This window comes from Scophthalmus maximus, chromosome 9 (assembly GCF_022379125.1).
Source record: "Scophthalmus maximus strain ysfricsl-2021 chromosome 9, ASM2237912v1, whole genome shotgun sequence".
NCBI lineage: Eukaryota > Metazoa > Chordata > Actinopteri > Pleuronectiformes > Scophthalmidae > Scophthalmus > Scophthalmus maximus.
Genome location: NC_061523.1, coordinates 21,936,978 through 21,951,893, shown reverse-complemented (window position 1 = coordinate 21,951,893; position 14,916 = coordinate 21,936,978). Strand labels below are relative to the sequence as shown.

At 45.7% G+C, this 14,916-nt stretch overlaps 2 long non-coding RNA genes across 2 annotated transcripts; one reads left to right on the top strand and one right to left on the bottom strand.

Annotated features, from left to right (window-relative positions):
* Positions 1-4,525: 4,525 nt before the first annotated feature.
* LOC118319887 lies at positions 4,526-8,971 on the top strand. Its single transcript, XR_004796149.2, has 3 exons — positions 4,526-4,845; positions 4,956-5,051; positions 8,834-8,971. It is a non-coding gene; the product is annotated as an uncharacterized LOC118319887 (long non-coding RNA).
* A 644-nt stretch (positions 8,972-9,615) lies between these two features.
* On the bottom strand, positions 9,616-11,237 carry LOC124850521. Its single transcript, XR_007031457.1, has 3 exons — positions 10,659-11,237; positions 10,126-10,210; positions 9,616-10,034 (listed from the first exon to the last, which is right to left on the bottom strand). It is a non-coding gene; the product is annotated as an uncharacterized LOC124850521 (long non-coding RNA).
* Positions 11,238-14,916: the final 3,679 nt, after the last annotated feature.

The following is a 14,916-nucleotide window of genomic DNA, read 5'->3' as shown; positions in this document are numbered from 1 at the left end:
TCTCGATTCCACCTTTAGTTGATTTGGCGACCTTATCGCCGCGCGCTGTGGTCCGCTGGACTGTGTGCGTCTCCGAGCGGGGCAGTTCCTGATTAGCTGATAAAATGCGTGGAGCGCGGCGGGTGAACGCCCTCTTGTTTTGCTTTCGCGACGTCGTCGACGTCCGCCTCCCTTTCGTCAGCTCGGGGGCGAACGTGATCTGACTGTCGGCTGAAATCGGAGCACGTGTGTGCCGGGCCGGGCCACGTGGCGTCGGAAAGTGCACATGTGCAATGTCACTGTCAAGTAGTCAGTTCCGCTGCCCGGCACCTCGACGCTCCAACTCTGCACACGCCCCTCAAACACAAACCGAAACGGAGGAAGACAAAACTTACAGAGTAACACTGGACAAGATGATTATTGATAATGAAATAAGATCATTGCTGCGCCCAAGAGGACGTGTTGACGATGAGCCGTGACTTTGTTTTAGCCCATCGGGCCGACTCCAAGCTTCCGCCGGATGGTTCAAATCTTTCCAGTCCAAAGCACATTGTGTCTGAAATGTGCAGTTCATTTACGGCAAAGGACAAAAGTTGTCGGGGCTTCTTCGGCCGGCCACGCTGTAAAAACAGCCGCGTGATGATGAGCAGGCGTGATAACGTAAACACATGACACCACTCAATTCCCACATACTTTTTCTCAAGCGTGGGGAAAATTCATTGCGTTACGTATGAATCGAGAAAAAAAGATTGTGATGTACAACAGGAGGGTGTGAGCGTGTTGCGTGCGGCTAATTAAGTGGGTGGTAGCCATCTAGGGAAGTCAAGTGATGCCTTTAATCGTCAGTGTAATCCAGTAGACAGTATGAGAATATGAACCAAGCTCGGGATGTTTCCTGCATGACACAAGCAGTGAAGTCACCTTTGACGTCACAGCGATGAGTCGACGGTGAGACGGAGAGGTCAGGCGATACCAGTGCACGACGCTGCGATGTTTCAGTCGCTGCGTGGTTTTCCATTTATGACTTTCGAACAAGGCTCGTTAACCTTCGCAGTCGCAGCTTACCCTATTTTGGGCAGCAGACATCATTTGGACACCAGCATAGGTCAACCAGCCATCTCCGACTGTGGTGTTCGTGACCCTGAGGTCGTTGGAGTGTGCCTATTGGCTGCCACAAGGTTCCTATTGGAGATTACACCCTCCGGGAAATGTCTGGAAAATTGTGTCTGGACATGAATTTCCTGCGGGGTTTTTTTCCGTTCACAACAGCAGGGACATTTCTGGAACATTTTCCTGCTGTATTCTCACATGGACTCACTCACAATTTTTACAACACCTCTGGAAAATTATCCAGAGCAATATTTGCGGAGATTTGCGTTCTCACACATAACGGCCCCACCGGTAAAGTTCTAGGTACAGAAATATCACAGCGGTCATATGTTTTATCTCTTATCTGTGAGTGAGCTATTAATCACTCCTTATCAATTCAACGTCGGAGGCTAGCGAGCTAAAATACTGCTGAATTCGTGGCGCTAACGGAACGTGCACCCAACCTTTATTTCCTCAGCACAAATGCGAAAAAAAAGTTGTGAGGATAAAATCATAAACTTGCATCATTTCCCACTCCTGTTAAGGCAACTGCCGTAATGTTAACACGCAACTTTCCATCAACGTGTCTAACGAGTAAATTGACGTACGAAACTGCCGTTGGCGTAGCAGGTAACTGTACGCAAAACGAAATTCAACACAGTCTCTGTAACTTGAGGAATTCTTCACTCATACTTCAGCGCCGTCGGGGCTGTTCAAACAGGTGTTTGACCCACTTGTCCCCAGCGAGCAGCGCGATGATTGTTCAATGTCATAACTTTTCCGTGTTTTTCTTTTCTCATTTAACAGCTGTTGCTACAACAGCTGCCGCCATATATATATAGCAGATTTTTTTTTTTTTTTTTTGGGGGGGTTGGTTGTACAGTAAAACTTTCTTTGCAAATCGCAAATGATGTTCAACTTTGTTCTGAAAAGCACCAACCGACACACTCTCCCACGCTGGGAAAAAAAAACAAAAAACTGCTGATCTCTGCAAAACCTGAAATTACCACCAGCGGCGTTATGAGGCCGACGAGAGCAATGTTTACAGAAGCTCTACTTTAAAATCCTTCATAATTAATAACATGCATTTTTTTCGGTGTGCACACGTTTGAATCCAGAACACGCCGCGGTGCCACGATTGCATGCATTGTTTTAATGTGGGTGGCCCCATGGGGAGCGAAGCCCCCGTGAAACCCCCCCTCTCAATGTGTCCTACATGACATACAGCTAAAGTTAATTTCTCCTGGGTAAGAGGATCTACTCTTGATCCTATGGGACCAGTTATCTGATGTAAAAATATGTATTCGTCCTCTGTAGTTACACCTCTCAGGCCTGCAAGTGAATAGCATTCAACGGTTTGACTTGATAAATACCACCTACGAGTACAAGTACACACACACACACACACACACACACAGACTAACTCTCGCCGCCTCTTTTCGCTCGCCCGCTCTCTCTCCTCCCGAAACGTTCGGGTTTTGATTGATTGTTGGGAATCAGCGGTAATGTTGCGGCGCTGGAATGCCCATTACAGCGAGATTCTCGCACCCCTACGAAATTCCACCACGCCGGCGAGTCGAGGCGTCAGGGGCAGAGCTGAATTACGCCCGGAATCCACATTAATTCACTTTCGAAAGCACAGGGAGGACTTGTTGTCTCGCTTGTTTAGAGAAAAAGACCTTCCGCGAATCAGTCGCATCTGTTTTTCACCATTTCGGTCTCTCCCTTCGCCTTTTTCTCTCGTTTTTTCTTGGCACCGCTCTTCGCCGAGTCTATTTAAAGGCAGCAGAGAGCAAACGTTGTCCCTTTCATGTGCGGGAGGGCTTTTAGGGCCTCTGTCCCGGGCCCGTCCATCTCATAAAGGTTGACGACGCGTCACGGACCGCCGGGCCACATGAGAGAAGCGCCCCGGTGATGCGGCCGACGGCGAAACCTCCCTACGCCGAGTTTGCCCACCGTTTTATTGGTTAATTCATCCATCCCCTGGGTTTTCTTTCCTCTAATTTGCACAATCTGTGATTATTCTCTTCTCCTACATCTGCAAATAAACAAGCTTAAGCTCCTCGGTGATGAATGGGAATGCCCTGAGCTTTGTCCATGATCCCTCTGTCTGGTGTTAATTAGCACTCAGGGGCCGAGGTTGACCATGACGTGATACTCGGTCTGATGTCATGGAGTCCAGCGACCTCGCAGGTCAGACGCCACATTGCACAGCGGGGCTTTGATGCTCAGAAATGTTGAGTCATTTGTTACGGTCCTTGGGTGGCACGGGATATCGTCTTCCCTTCCCCGTGTCCTGCGAGCGTTTGTTCTCTGGCGGGTCGATGTTGATGTCGAGACCGTCACCCCGCGCTCGGCGCTGCCAGGTTTTGCGGAAGTGTGATTCCTCTGAAAGCCCGACGACTGATTTTTCCCCATCTGAAGGGAGAACAACAGGACGACCGTCGTCACAACAGAGCTGGGAAACAGTTCTTCGTCGCCGCGTAGCGTTTAATTACAGTACAGCTGTAATCTCAACGTACATACAGTACACGGTCGGGTCGGTTCTTTAAAACAAGAGTAAACTTATTCCAAATTATTAGATTGAATACTTGAATAATTAATGAGTTAATGAGTGAAGTAGTTTAAGATTTGTATTAAATGAAGAGAGTAAAGAGAATGAAAAAGAATGAGCACAGGACACAATGTAAGATAAAAAAACACATTTCAAACATTTTCAAATACATTAATGAAGCTTCATTCTTTCCTACAGTTATTTTTTCATTCTTCTCTAGTGTGCAAGTTTAGAGGCTTGTAAGTTGTTGAAAAGTATCTCTAATGTAGCTGCGCTCCTTAAAATAAGTGATGCAACATGTAATGCAACTGTTATTGTTGTTGAATATGAAGTCATCGTTAAGTAACCCTAAGCGATGCCATTACTTTACCAATTAATAATATGATTAAAGTGATTGACTAACTTGGCCAACGCTGGTTGTTAATGGTTGTTGGTAGTTTGCGATAGCCACAATAACCACAATAGCTGTAGTGTTTAAAAAAATAACAGGAAATCTAAAGAAAACATAAACGCCCCAAAATTATGATCACAGGGATAAATAGCATATATTTATATGATTGCACGATCAAACCTGCGTGTATTCGATTTTTTTGTCCTCCACAAAAATCTCCGCTGTCGTTGAGAATCCTCGAGATGTGTCAGACTCGCACATGCATTCGCTTGTGTGTGTGTGTGTGCGCGTGTGCGCGTGCACGTGCACGGACGCACTTCTCTTGTCTATTTTTGTGTGGGAGCGTTCTACTCTCCTTCCGTCAGTTGCCACTCGTTGCACCACAAGAGCCGCGCCGACGAGCCAGCACATATCTGCCTGCAAACTATTTGCACCATTTTTTTTTTTAGTTCAGGTGTCTGCAGTGACAGCACCAACCGTCCAAACTCGGGCTCCAGCGTGTGTCGGGGGAGCAAGCACGAGCATGTGTGCGAGGCACCGGGATCAGCGCACCAGTCAACCGATGTGTCATCCGCACAGAGAGGGATAGAAAACAATTTAAACCCAAAGCAAGAGAAAAAGGAGAAGTGGTGTCGGCTCGCCACGTAGGACTAAGGTTACGCGCGATGACTGACTGAAACATGGCCCATGCTTTTGACTGTGACAACTCATTTGGACATTTTCTATTGTTCCACTTCGAGACCGTTGGCGCTGTCAAGGCAAAGCAATGCGGGAGGAGAAGTCTTGCCGGGAGTTGTCGGACACTTGCCAGCCTATGTTTGGTAGCAGCCAGGTATGTTTGGCCCTGGAGAAGAGCTTACAAAAACAGAGTGACTAACAGGAGAGTTCAGGGCCTCAGACATAATAAACTATAAATACTTTTGTCTGCCTTTCAATCCGCAGTGTGATGTGTTGCTGCACGAATTCCCGACTGCATACTGGGATTAGAAACTTCTTCGGAGAGTCTTGGCATGAAGCAAAGGTCACCGACATACACCGGTGAGGATAACACACCTTTCCCCATAATCACTGTTTACAGACAAGATGGAGGACGGGAGCTGATGAGGGAAGTGTTTTCATGCTGGGCTGTGTGAGGAGAGACAGTGACAACAGTATTGGCGTGATCGCGTTGGACAAACAGATTTCGTACAGAACTAGCCGTTTCATTACTCGTGTTGCCTCCGCCAAGGAGGTTGTGTTTTCACCCGGGTGTGTTTGTTGGTTTATTTGTAGTAGTAGGATTACGCAAACACTACTTCAGCAATTTTCACGGAACTGGCTTTAGGGAAGAACCCATCAAATTTTGCAACAAGCGCCATCTTGTTTCTTTTAAAAACTAGTAACCATATTTGGAGGAGCAGGGGGCGGAGCCTGGCTGAGAGCTCGTCCACTGCACGTCCACCTACGTCACCTGCAACCATGCACCCACTGGACGGTACCAGATGTGAATTACGCTTTACCCGCGCCTCAATGCATACGGTGCTTTATTTTCTATATTGACTCAAAATGAAAAAATCCGGCTGTATTGAAGAAACTAGAGATTGAACCATGAACTCCTCAGGAAAATGTTTGCCGACGTTATGAATCAAGTGAGGAGCCATTTTCTCAACGACGTCATAGAAAAACAGTTTTTTGTTTTTTTTTACAACCAGTGGAGTCGCCCCCTGCTGGCCATTTGAGAGAATACAGATTTAAGGCCCATTGACTAATGAATAATGCACGGCTCCTTATTTTCCACTGATTGGGACTATATCTTTTATCCCAAATAAATATTGTTTCTTTTCTTTTATATCTTTACTTTAAGAACTACACAGCCATGTGTAGGATTGTTTGGCTTCGGCGGAGTGCCATTCTAGTTAAATTATATATTTGCACACATGTTGATCCCTGCTGTCGGATCGTCTTTAAATGTGCACGTCTGTGATCTGGTGACTTGTAGACCTAGCAGAGGCAAAACAGTCACCATCTGCGCCACCGGCATGTTAGCACTGAGTTCTTCTCCCTCTGCGACGCAGCGCTACGGAGAGGAGAGCGGAGGTCAAGTTGAGAGTTCGCGGCGTATATCACCGCCGCGCCGGCTGAGTTGGACAGAAGTGCACCGTGCGCACGCGGCGCGCGGCCCTTTGATGTGACAGCTCAACTGACCAAGGGAGCGTTCGAAAAATCTCCGGCACAACCCCGTGGCTGTTCCTCTCTGTACTGCTCCCTCATGATAATTTGTATGCATTGCCTTCAGGTGAAGTTCAGGTATGGGCTGCATTAGCCGTTTCTGCGAAGCTAGCACAAAGTTTGCACATCAAAGAGGGCGGCGCGGGCCTCGGATTCGCCGTCATCCAAACAAGCGGAGAGTTTCTACTTGCCGTTGACAGGCGTAGCAGCCGGCGCAAGGTCACTACAGAAATATGCTAATATTTTGTTAAGCACGGGTCAAATTTTTAATCCATCCCCACCCATTTTTAGGGACATGACAGTTGCCATGTCAGTAAAGATAAATGAAAGCACGCTGTTGGACAGCTTTTTTTACTTTTCTTGATACGGTGCGAGGCGACGAACAATGGGGCAGTAATGAGAACGGCGAAAACATTTTGAATGTCAGAACTGTTTTGTCAGTTGCTGCTGGATGGTAGGTCGGAGAAATTAATTGATTCCCGAATCGTGAGTTAAAGATGGAGGTTACTCTGAATTTGTTGTGGTGGAGAATAAAGGGAACCAGCTGAAGACGTAGAGTCGAAGAATGGTGAGAAGAATAACAGGTGGACAGTTATCATGGTCTTAGAAAAGACATCCTTTTGGCGTCTTTACGAACAACGAAACATTTCCATCAATTGCTTTTGTCAAAAGCTGCATAAACATTTGTTCCAGGTTGCACATGTAACGGTTTTGGACGTGCTCAGTTTTCCTGGTGAGCGGGGGGTTCATCACTGTCTTCTCCTTCCAGCAGCTCTACGAAAACGGGAACGTTTTTAAAAGCTCATATTTTATGAACATATTGACCTAAAATGCATCTCAAAATGTAGTAATTCAGAGCAAAGATCAGACCAAAGCACAAAGTCATACAGATGTGAACCTGAGAAAAGTGAAACAAATCACGGAGTAATCAGCAAAGGTGTTTCTCTTCTCTCCCTCCCTCTGGTTCCAGGGAACAGGTGATACAAGTGCTGATTTAAAACCCCCTGACTGTTGCTGCACCAATTAGTTTGGTGTACATTTACATGTGTCTGGGGCTCGCGGACACTCGTAGATCAAACCGACTCAAGTGGGAGCGGTTTGGCCTGCAGCAGCATGAATGAATTACGACAGTTTCCAGCTCTTGCTCGGCGGGCCCCCGTGTTTTGAGGATGAATCAGGTTCTTGCATCGCCCGAAACTGTACATATATATTTCTGCAAACAAGAAGTGGGTGAGACGGAACAAGCGTGTTTGAGCATATGAAAAAACAGAGGGATGGTCATTATTTTGAGATACCGACGGATTTTCTGTCTGAGATTAGAGCAAAAATATGTCTTCAAGATTTATTGAAAATAATAAGACTCAAAATGGATGTTATTTAGTGATTATTTTGAATATCATAAAGTACAAGCATGCTAACATGTTAGCATTTGGTGCAGCTGCAGGGCCATTAGATTTACATGTATTAAGCATACTGTATATAAAAATGGACGTATAGTCACCAAGTTCGGAAAATTAAGCCAATGCGGAAGCGCCTGAAGCCTGTATTCTCTGGATTCCCCAGCAGAGGGCGACTCCACTCCATGTTTCTACAGAAGTCTATGAGAAATTGACTCTACTTCTCACTTGATTTATAACGTCAGTAAACATTTTCCTGATTAGTTTATGGTCCAATCTCTAGTTTCAAGTCTTCTTCAATACCGCATGATTTTCATTTAGTAAATTATGGTCCATTTGGAGTCAAATAGACAATAGACAATAGCCAATGTATACCGTAGCGTGGATACAGCGTGACCGCTGGTTCATCCAATCAGTGCCAAAAAACAAACGTGGCGCTGGTCAAAATGCGAAATTCAAGGCTTCAAAACGGCAGCTCACAAACCAACGGGTGGCGTCAGAAACCAAAGTAGTGGACAGAGTAACGAGGATTACCAATGTAACAAGAGTTTGTGAGGAATTTTTGGGCCCATTCATCCGAAGGTTGTCAAGGTGTTTGACTCAAATCCACAAATGTGAACCTCTGGAGGGGGATCGCCAAATTCTTTAAGATATTTTAAGATGAGACATGATAGAAACAGCCATTGGCATTCATAACAAATGCCGAATAGAATGGATATTGAAGTTGTCAATCTCTGGGCGAATCAAATCTATGGCACTAAACCGAGAGATCAACCACCACTTTGTTGGATCCTGTAGAAACCATAAACATCTCTATCAAATCATCCAATAGTTGTTGAGATATTCCAGTCTGGATTTCATAGGTGGCACCACAGACCAAGATTTGCCATAATCATGGAGCTATATACAGCTACAAAATAATACATTAACAGTTGTCCTGTATGTGACCTCAAACGTGCCAGGTGCATATTGTCTTTATATGAGTCATTGTCTTGGTGAGTGAATATATTAAGGAGAAATATGAGCCCTCTAATTGGATGCAAAGCTTTTGCAGCATGTTGTCAGAGTTGTAGTGATTAACTGCAATATAAATTTACATGTCACGAACTAATAAACCAGGAAAGAAAAATAAATGCTGCAGGTAATTCAACCCTCATAATTAACAACCTAAAGAGCTTCACTTTCATGTCTTCTTTTCTCCTTTTGAAATGGCAGAATTCTCCTCTCGGAATGAGTCAATCCATTTATCAGGAACTCAGACAGGCTTCTTGTGAGGGACGCAGCACCGTGACCTCTGCATTACCGCGGAGCGCTCTCCTCCTCAGACTCCCAGCACATGATGCAGAACCCGGGATTCACTAATCAAACGGTGATGTGGAGAAGAAGCCCCAAGACATGACGGGAGATAAAAGAGTAGGGTTAGAAAGAAAAAAATCACAAATACCCCTCTCTCTGAACCAAACATCATGCTCCTCACAAACCAAGTGGTCTTTGTCCTTCTTTTTTTTAAATTCTCCTCCCTCCTCCACACTATTTGCTAATGAGGACTTGGGGTCAGTGTAATTGTTGCAGGAAACACCGCGCTGATCAGAGGTGCAATTTGAGGGAAAATGAGGTTCTGTCGGATGACCTCACCTCTTTGGTTGGGCAGGCCGAGGCCCGAGGCTGTTCTGATTTGTCTTCTTGGGTCAGCAGCACCACATATGCGAGGTGTGTGTGTGTGTGTGTGTGTGTGTCTGTGTGTGTGTGCGGTGTGTTCGTCACAGACTCAAATGATGTCACTGTGGGGGGGGGGGGGGGAATAAAAGCCGATGAAGATGGGTCTGGGTGAGGAGCTGAGATGATTAGACCACCTACAAATAAGTCAGCGCCCATTCCAGAAGATTCGGCCCATTTTCAGCACACTGCCTCCTCTGTGTTATCAAAGTTCTCGCGGCAGCAGCAGCAGCGATTCGGGACCTTTGATTAAACAGGAATGCAACTTTAATTACATTGGAGTCAATTACTTTAATGCATGTAATTCTCATTGCCAGTAAAGGCCGGCAATTTGCAATATGACCAACTCCTTTCCCCGAGCGAGAAATCAGAGAGGAACAGGAAGTAGATGCAACTCACACCTGTGATGTTATCGAAGTATAAGTGAGGAAACTATGTATGTGAGGTGAGTAACTGTAGAGCACGGGGCTCATTCGTGCCCTGTGGGGTCTTCTGACAAGCAAATCCAGATGAGACGGTAGACGGTAGATATATTGATAACCATGCGGCTCGATGGGTTCAGTGGTGAGGCGACGAGGAATGTGATGGTTACAAGAAAAGTCAAATAATGTTTTTTATGGATTTGAGAAACAATGATGCAAGAACCTGGTGTACAGGGGTCTCCACCTTGAGGGAGGGGGCGGAGGTTCCCACGACAAACCTGTGGACAGCACCAAAATGACAACAGTTGGTATTTTTTATATACTTCTTTTAGGGTTTTTTTTTGCTTGTCTCTAAGAAATCTCTCTTACATGTTCAATTCTTGAATTCTCTTCTGGAGTTGCGTGCTCTTAAAATGCCGTCTAGATGTTCGGCCTTCGGCCTCATTTCCTCGGTCTGCGGCAGAGATTTGTTCATTTGCACAACGCGACTGACAGAACGGGAAACAATCACAAGCCATTACATAGCGTTGTTAGGGCTGCTGGTGGTTTGAGCCCGCTGAGAAGTCCATAAAGTACAAAGGACTCAATTAGCTGTCGGTGTAACAGCAGCTCTATTAGCAGAGGATTGAGTTTAGATATTAAATCCCTCGTTTCAATTTGACCCATGTCCTCAAAGAGCGTGACTACATAGGACAACAACAAACAAAAAAAACAAGCTTCTGAAAGAATTCCTCGTCCACTTCCTTCACGTGGAGCGGCGTGCTTTAGTTCTCCTTTAATCACACCGTATCTTTGATCCGCCCACTACATCGGGAAATTAAAGGGCTCTCGCTCACAAATTCTCCATTAGTGGGGAAATGTGTGCACTGGCCTGGTTGTCCTCGCCAAACCTCCGCACTTACCAGCTGTGGCCGAGGAGTACGACCAGACAACAGGTACGCCCATGTCTGACTGCAGGTCCGAAATCTTGGCATCTTTTGATCTCCGTATCTTCCCCCTAACAAACACGCTTTTATATCGAATAAAGGAAACGGTTCGTTTGATCACTTGAAGAGACGCAGATGACACGCAACGCGGATCACAGGCCAGACCCGAAGGCAGCGTGTTGTGATTATACGACTGCAGTCGAGCCAACGGAGCCAAGTGCGTTCTTTTTAAGGTCGTTTTTTAAAGGAATATCTGCTCATAGAGACGGATAAGAGATATAAATGACAAAGATCCGTATCCCCCAAAACTCAAAGACACTTCAGCAACACACAAGACTGATTATGTTGACTTCTGTTACACATCAGTCTAATCACCAGTGCAGGCTTTCATCTGATATGCATCTGTGAGTGATGTATCTATCACACAAGAAGATAAAAACTGGAAGTGTAACACTTTCTTTGACATTTTTATTGAAAGATGTTTGCACATCTTATATATGATATAGATGAGAGGTTGCCAAAATAACCCAAAGGTACATTTCAAGTGTCACAAGAAAATAAAATATATTTAAAATAGGGCATGACAATCGCTTCTTGTGTTCAATCACTCAGCGATACAGCAAAAGCATGACTCAAAAGTCTCAAATTGAACAGGGTTTGGTCTTCCATGCATACCAACTATGGAAATCACAACGAGATTGACTGAACTGCTTCAGTGCATCCAGCTGATAGACAGGGACGTGTCCGTTTCCACGTGTCAGCGCTGAGCAAACATGCAAGCCGAGAGCCGCCAAAACTCTATCCCCCTTAATCTCTCAGCCCACATCGCAGACCAGGAAGCAGCCAGACAAAACCCCCAACCCAAAGCCAAGGGCAAGCAAGAGAGCACACCTTCGACTGCGGAGAGCAAACAGAGCAGAGGGGAGATCTATATTTCACAAAGCGCGCCGCGGCACTCAGGGTTTGGCATAAGTAAACAATGGCACTAGCAGGCCCATAATTGATGGCAGCGTTCCTTTTTATACAGTAAATAGATGTCAAACAGTGGTGGGACGCAACGGGCAGATTACAAAAGATTTGCAACACCCCCAGGATTACGGAAGAATGCCTCCCTTTGATCCTGCGCCAATTAGTCTTTGATTCCCAGTAATTACCAGAAAACCGCCGCTTTCTTCGGTCGGGGCCGAGGCCCTGCAAAAGAAATGATGTATGGCCCCTTAACGTTTCTTAATTTTGTGAGGGAAATGGGGACCGGGGCTCTGGATTGCGTGACCAAGACGCAAGGTAAAGAGGAAAAAAAGGACTGGAAAGGATTTCTGTGATACCGGTGTATCAAAAGAAAACACACACACACACACACTGATGGGCCAAAGGATTATCACCCTAATCTGCCTCCGGCTTCACAAAGCTCTATGGTTTCAAAATACGACTGCTCACTAATTTAGTTGGATTCAAATCTTTTGTCTCCACAAATGTTTTGTGTTAAAAACAAGAAAGAAAACAAAACTGTAATCTGACCATCGTGCAAGTGTCCTGCAAAAAAAGCATATGAAGGCAGTGACTTCAAAAACGCGTCTTGCACATGTATTCAAGTTTTAACAAAACTACAAAACTTTCAAAGTGGTTATAAAACTCCCAGTGTCCCGTGCATGTACGGGAATATTAAAGCCACCCTAAACGGAATTGGGCAATTTGAAAGATGTTGTAATCACATAAAAACTCAACACAAAGAGATTTCAGATTAGAAACTCGATTTAGAAAACGGGACAGCGGGATTTTTCGTCTTCAAATCTGTAGCGTGTGTCGCTAAATGTCCGCTGAACGCGCAACAAAGAGAAAACGCGCTGCCGCCTGATCGCCCGCGAGTTCCTTTGAATCGTATCGCGCTCACGAGTGTCCCGTGTCATCATCTCGTTCCCTCGCCGCGTATCAGTGAGAGTGAACGTCGAGACTCCCCCTGCTTCCTCCAGCAGCGAGCGGCGGCGGCGGCGGCGGCGCGGTGGCGTGTCGTCGGCGGCTTTGGCAATCTCAGCAGTCGCATGCTAACGGAAGAAGATGGCAAAGGTAGATGAAAGACCGCCTGCATGGGAGGCTGGGAGGAGAGGGAGATGGTCTCCAAAACAATTCCACTGCTGACACAGTAAGTGCAGGCAATAAGGGTCTCCCTTCTTCTGGGTCCTCATCAAAGTTCCTTCCAAACGGGAAATAATGCGTCAGAAAGCTGGAACGGAATCGCTCTCGGGCATCAAAGAGCGATTTGCCATTATCTAACACAAATACACACAAACGTGACGCTTTGATGTGCATTTATCTGGATGCTGCAAGCCGGTACTTACTGTGCCACCATGTTTCAGCAGAGATGTTCTTAAAAAACTACAGTAAATGTTTCTTAGATTTTATCCGCAGGAAGAAGAAAGATATTTGTTTTCGCTGGTTATTGTCCTCGGTCCTGACGACTTTGTTGAGCCCTGTGAAGATTTTTGTATCGAGGCTTTTTGTACTCAGAAGATCTGGGGGGTCTTCTGGTGTCCTAGCCCTTAACTGCAACATCCCTGGTTTTGATACTTTGCATTTCGTCGATTTCTCTGCCCCCACCTCCTGCCCTCTGTCCACTGTCTCTTAAAGCCCCAGTGTGTAATTTTTGTTAAGTTTCTGGCCGCATCTGGTGGTAAAGTTGCAAACCGCGACCGACAGGGGACACTTTTTTGGCGGCGCGTCGCTGATTCCATTTCCGGTTTGCGACAGCGTCTGAAAATTCAACGCGAATGCGACGTGTTCTGGAGCGTTTTGTGCAACAACCGGGTTCAACGCGACGGAGGTCAGGTCCACCTCATGTAACTGTATATATGGACAATATATTCAGTTTCTGTGAATAAGTTCTTCTAAATATTACACACTGTAGCTTTAAATGGATTTCCTAGTATTCTGTAAAGTAATCGTGCTGATTCGCTGCCATGTCACCCTAACCATAATCATAACCATAACGCTTACCTTTACAAGCTCACGCGTTGGTAAAGGCCACGATGCTCTGAGGCGGAAACAAAGTACTTGTGGCGAACGTCCTGTCACCGGTAGAGGCGATATTTTAGGAAACGGTTGATATGGTCGCACCAGACGTCGTCAAAAACTCAACAAGGTACATTGAAGTAATGCAGGAACCTCTGGCTTATGTAATTTCCCCCTAAATGAAGAATTTCTAAAATAAAAACATACCAATTTTATCTTCATAAAAAAATAATTCAAGACTCTTTATGTTTGCAGTGCGTTATAACTCACAAGCACAGAGTCCAGTGCTGAAAGAATCCAATACATGGGTCTAACCGTGGTGCAGACAGCCTGTGACCGCAGCACTCGCCTCGCCTGCATCCTTCCCTCGGGATTCAGGCGACGCTTCCTCTCTGCGGAGTTTGTTGTCCATTCACCCTCATTCGCTTAAATGCCCATGAAGATGAGATGGCTTGTGCGATGAGTGAGTGCGCGCCTCCCTGCACAGAGACGATACAGCAGCAAGTGTGCCTCCGCTCCTCGTGCGTCTTCACTTTCAAAGAGAGGTGTGTGTGTGTGTGTGTGTGTGTGCGTGTGCGTGTGCGTGGGTGCGTGCGTGCGAGAGAGGAAATTGAGGGATTATGCAAGTCTGAATCCATCAAATGTTTCAAGTATTCTATCTATTTATCCATCCATCCATCCATTAATCCATCTGTTTTATTTCCCTTGTGGAGAAAAGTCTGAGTCCTTTAATAATCCTGAAATAACTGAGAAGCTTGAGATTCATCACGGCTCACTGCGTTTTGTGTGCACTTGACACACATGCCATGCAGGTCTGAGCACACAGATCTCACAGATCTCACACACACACATGCGCGCGCACACGCACGGCAGTAATGAAAATTCACTAGATGACAGACAAAGCTCCATTGTGCTACATTAATAAGATTTAATACGAAGAAGATTTCTCTCTTCTCTGACACTGGCAGGTCAACTTATTATTTCTTATTGGCAAATTGCTCCTATCGCAGCGTCTTCCCACATCTTCGTGTCATTCACTATTTGGCCCCTGGCTCATCTGAACTGAGGACTTGAGAAACTGACTGAGGCAAAACACCAGTTGCAGCTCTACAGTTCATTCTGCAGATGGAATGCCTTTAGTTCCAGAGATATTTTTTTTTACGACGACAACAAAAAATGAACAGAGAAAATAAAAGAGCGGCGGTCCAAGTTGATAACAATTACATTA